The 5,525-nt window shown below is 36.3% G+C and overlaps 1 pseudogene; it reads right to left on the minus strand.

Moving 5' to 3' along the window:
- Positions 1–2,023: 2,023 nt before the first annotated feature.
- Positions 2,024–3,386, minus strand: LOC105481419 (5'-nucleotidase domain-containing protein 1 pseudogene; annotated as a pseudogene).
- Positions 3,387–5,525: the final 2,139 nt, after the last annotated feature.

The raw sequence follows: 5,525 nt of genomic DNA on the forward strand, positions 1-5,525 counted from the left end.
AGCATCATACTTAGTAATGAAATCGTGAATTTCATCATTAAATTTTTCTTCACCTTAAGATAGGAAAAAAGCAAGGATATCTACTCTCATCATTTCTATTCAACATTGTACTGGTGATTCTAGTCATTGCAATAAATCAAGAAAAGGAAATAAAAGGCATGCCAGTTTGATAAGAAGAAATACAGCTGTCATTTACATGTGACATTATTTTTACAGAGAATTTACAAAACAACTATTAGAACTAATAAATGAGTTTATCAACATCTCAAGATGCAAGATCAATACAGAAATCAATTTATTTTTAGATGCTACTAGCAAAATAGAAAAATAAAAATTTCAAAAATCAGTTTATAATAGTGTTTTAAGACATAAAATACTTAAGAATAAATCTACCAAAAGACATCTAATACCTGTACATTGAAAATTATGGAAAAAATGATAAGAGTATTTAAAGAAAACTTAAAAATTGGAGAGCCAGGTGCAGTGCTGTAATCCTAGCACTTTGGGATGCTGAGGTGGAGAGGATCACTTGAGGCCAGGAGTTCAAGACCAGCCTAGGTAACACAGTGAGACCCTGTTTCTATAAAACATTTTAAAAAATTAGCCAGGCATGGTGGTGCACGCCTGTAGTCCCAGCAACTTGGGAGGCTGAGGCAGGAGGATCTCTTGAACCCAGGAATTCAAGGCTGCAGTGAGTTATGATTGTGCAATTGCACTTCAGCCTAGGTGGCAGAGTGACCCTGTCTCAAAAAAAAAAAAAAAAAAAAAAAAAAAAAAAAAAAAAAGAGATACGCCACGTTCTTGGATTAGAAGACTCAATATTGTAAAAAAGTAAATTCTTCCCCAAATTGATCTTTAGACTTTATGCAATCCCAAGCTCCTAGCAGGCTTTTCTGTAGAAATTCACAAGCTAGCTATAAAATGTGTGTGAAAATGTAAGTGACATACATTAGTCCAGTCTTGAACAAGAAGAACGAACTTGCAGAACTTACACTCCTCACTTTCAAGTTTGCAAATCTTAAAGTAATCAAAATGGTGTGGCATTGGTCTAAGGATAATCAACTAAATAGATGAACTAGAATAAGAGTCTGTAAATTGACCCATACTTATACAGTCAGCTGATTTTCAATAGAAGCAGCAAGGCAAAACAATAGGGAAAAAAAGGTCTTTTCAATAAATGTAGTGAAATAACTGGAAAAATAACCTGTGAAGAAAAATTTAACTTCAACTCCCACTCTTCACCATATACAAAATTTAATTTGAGATGGATCAGAGTCCTAAACATAGGCACTAAACTGTAAAGCTTTCAGAAGAAAGCACAGGACAATACCTTCAGGATGTGAGGGTAGACAAAGATTCCTCAGATAGGATACAGAAAGCAATAACCATTAAAAAAATTTAACTTTTAAAATTAATTTAGTCGTTAAGTTTTTGAACTTTCATAATGAAATAATAGCTGACTTAGACAAAAATTGCAATATAGTAGTACAATGAGTTCCTGTATACCCTTCATTCAGATTCTCCAAATGTTAACATTTTTACTGCATTTGCTTTTTCATTCTCTTAATTGATAGAAATTATTATATTATTTTTAATATTTTGAATGTAAGTGGCATCCGTGATGTCTCTTTACTTCTAAGCAACATTCTCTTGTATAACTGTAGTTGAATTGTCAAAGTCTTATTATTAACATTAATATAATACTATTATTTAATCTATAGGCTTTGTTAAAATTTCACCAATTTTTCAACTAATATTCTTTATAGCAAAGAAAAATGTATGAATATATACATCAAAGTATCTGAAAGGTATTAATATCCTGGTTATAATATTTCTGGGTTCTATCATGCCTGTTTTTTAGTTTAGTCTTTTCGTTTATGTGTATTTTCTCACTTTTTTTTTTCAACTTGTTGGTCAATTTTCATTAAAAACTTATTCCTTAAAGCTTTTTACAGTATTTTTTGAAAATTAATTTTTTTTACTGCATATATGGGTCTTCGTTTAGTTTTTCAGTAAAGACAACTTATTTAGTTATCAGTGTCCCATCATTTGATAAGACCAACGGAGGGTTTGGATAGCAGCCAGCTGTTTTTGAATTGCTTGAAGAGAATCTTGTAAATTTATAGTCCAGAGGTAATTCTGCGATTACTTCAATACTTAGAATTGCAATAGTGCTGTAAGTACTGATTCTCTTACAAGACCATGTATAAACCAAGGAGTCTTCTGTATTTTCCAGTCCCAAAACTGAACTAATAAAATAAAAAGATTCCCATTTTTTAGATGAAGTATTTAAAGGCTTTGGCTTTGGTCCCTCATATTTTCCTTTTTCTTTAGAGGCTCTGACTTCTCAGGCCTCTGACTCCTTGCGCCTTCATCCCTCTGAGTTCTTCCAGGATAAGGACTGTCTCCCAATTACTATAGTGACGAGCCGGAAAAATATCTGAATGCATGCTGTCACCGAAACAAACAACCTTGGGTTCAAGTTTGCCAGTGATTTTCTTCAGAAGCTTATAGAGGTGGACAGCGTTCCCTTGGGAGCACCAGCCAGGTTTATCCAGAGATGGCAGCGCCTCCTGCTCCTCATCATTCTCAAGCATCCGGAAAGGTCTCTGACTTGGTAAGTGGGAGAAGAAACCAGGCTTCAATGCATTTGTAATCACAATGTCAAAAAAGTCTGCAAAATCATTCCCAAGGATATATTCTCAGAGAAGTCTACAGTAATCACTGTGATAACTGGTAATTAACAGAGGATTTTTCCCAGCATTCTTTAGCTGTCGAAGCCATTTTTTCACAGATTCAGGACAACTGTGTAAATATCTGCCTGGATCTATTTTTACTTTTGGAAAATATATTCCACAGTTTTCCTTAAAAGCTGACATTTTATAATTGTGTTGTATAGCAGCAACTATATCCTTCCAAAAATCAAATGTTTTTTGACCATTGTTTGTTGTTAAATAGTCCACCACCCTGGCACATAGAAGAGCTCCTGGCAGGTCAAAGTAGTTGTAAAAATAATACTTTCGTGGGCGGCAAGCCATTCCAGTGTCCGACAAGAAGTGCTTCCACTCTTTCTTGCCATCTGTCTCTGCCAGCACCTCTGGAATCATCATCTTGGTGCCATGGCTTGCCCTGAGAACAGTGCCATTATCAGCAAGTTTAAGGAAGTTCCTATCTTCTAGATCCAATGCCAAACCCTTGCAACAGAAATTCCAATCCTCTGGGGTCACATTGAGCAATTCCTTATCATACCCCTTCTCCTTAACTAAGAACTGGGCAAAGTTATTATAAATGAGTGGGGCGCTCTCGGGCAGGTTGTAGCGACACAGGGTGTGGTCCAGGTAGAATCCGACCATGTCGCAGGCGACCAGGGAGAAGAGCCGAGCCATGGCTGCACTAGGAGCACCTCGGCCCGGGAGGGTGCAAGCTTTTCTCACTTTTTAAAACGAATATGTTTTAATTTTGTAATAAGAAGAAGCTACTATTAATAAATAAAAAATAAAGTGAAATGTGTGTATGTGAGAAGACACTATTAGGAAATCCACGGAATAGGCAAGCCACAGACAGAGAGAAAACATATGCAAACTATATATCTAACAAAGTACTTATGTCCAGGGTGCATAATAAATTCCTACAACTCAACAACAGAAAAACAAATGACCCAATTAGAAAATGGGCAAAAGACTTTGACAGATATTTCACAGAGAAAAGGAATATTAATGGCCAATAAGCAAGGGAAAAAGTGTTCAATATCACTAATTATCAGGAAAATGCAAATTACAGCCACTGCATGCATTAAAAGAGTTAAAATTTTAGTTAAATCAATTAAGGCTGGGCACAGCGGCTCATGCCTGTAATTCCAACACTTTGAGAGGCCAAGGCAGGAGGATCATGTGAGGCCAGGAGTTTGAGACCAGCCTGGGCAACACGGCAAGATCCTATCTCTACAAAAAATTAAAATTTAAAAATTAGATAGGTGTGGTGGCGTGCATCTATAGTCCCAGATACTCAGGAGGCTGAGGCAGAAGGATTGCTTGTGCCCAAGAGTTCAAGGCTGCAGCAAGCTATTATGGCACTGTGCTCCAGTCTGAGCAACAGAGCAAGACGCTGTCTCAAAACAAAAAAAAAAAAGGAAGAAAATTATTTCCTAACAAGAATCCCAAACTCAGCAAAACTATCACAAGCAAATATAAAAAACACATTTTTAATTTATATCTGCAAATTTTGAAAATAATATTTCCTATGCACTCTTTCTCTAATAGGAGGATTTGCTTTTTGCAATTAGGGAGTAAACAAGAGAGGAAGACATGGAAACCAGGGTAATTTAACACAGAATAGAGACAAAAGGGTTTCCATAACGACAGAGGAAAGAAGCCTCAAGACCATAACAATGAGCACGTAGTGAGAAACAAATCCAGAATGGATTATGTCCTCAACTACTGTAATAAAAAGTGCATAGGTAACATCTCGAATGGACAAATTGAGAAATAACAATATCCCTATATTATTTTTTAGAAACAAGATAAATATATCCAAGAAGAGTTCAAATCTTTTGAAAGTGGCTGCCTTTTGAAAAAGAAACACCCGGCCGCTGGCCGGGTGCTATGGCTCACGCCTGTAATCCCAGCACTTTGGGAAGCTCAGGCGGGCAGATCACTTGAGGTCAGGAGTTTGAGACCAGCCTGGTCAACATGGTGAAACCCCGTCTCTACTAAAAATACCAAAAAAAAAAAAAAAATTAGCTGGGAGTGGTGCCTCACACCTGTAATCCCAGCTACTTGGGAGGCTGAGGCAGATGAATTGTTTGAACCTGGGAGACAGAGGTTGCAGTGAGCCAAGATCACGCCACTGCACCCCCGCCAGGGCCACAGAGCAAGACTCTGTCAAAAAGAAAGAGAGAGAGAGGGAGAGAGAGAGAGAGAGAGAGAGAGAGTCACCATAATTACATATTTAATTTTAAAAACTCAACAAACAAAATAATCCTTATCTCAAACAAAATTTATAAACCTTTACAGATATTCACTATCATACTCCCTCTCCATGATTCTTCTAAATGAATTCTATGACTCCTTTTGTTTTTGAAATATATTTTTAAGTCTTTTGTTAATCATATACTTTACCTGGTTTCTATGGGTTTCCATTACTCCTCCTGCTTTCAAAATGCTTTTCAAATATATATCGTCAGTCTTTTAAAGTTTGTTTACTTGTGAGTGCAAGGGCTTGCCTTTCTTATGGATCCTCAAACTACTCCTGAAAAGGTTTATGGGATAAACCTTAGATTGTGCTCAGGTGTGAAAGAGAATCAATTAATTACTTCTACCTGGAAGTTACTTGCGCCCCTTATCTCTTTCTGTAAGTATTTTTTATGTAAATGACCAAAGTCATATCTTAAAAATTGCCAGATGTATGATTTTATTTCCAAAACATTCTCTATTAAAAGACTGAAAACAATCCAAGTGTCCATCAGTCAGGGCCTGGTTAAATAAATTATGATGTATCTACCCAATGGAATATTATGTGGAATATTA

Source organism: Macaca nemestrina, chromosome X (assembly GCF_043159975.1).
Source record: "Macaca nemestrina isolate mMacNem1 chromosome X, mMacNem.hap1, whole genome shotgun sequence".
NCBI lineage: Eukaryota > Metazoa > Chordata > Mammalia > Primates > Cercopithecidae > Macaca > Macaca nemestrina.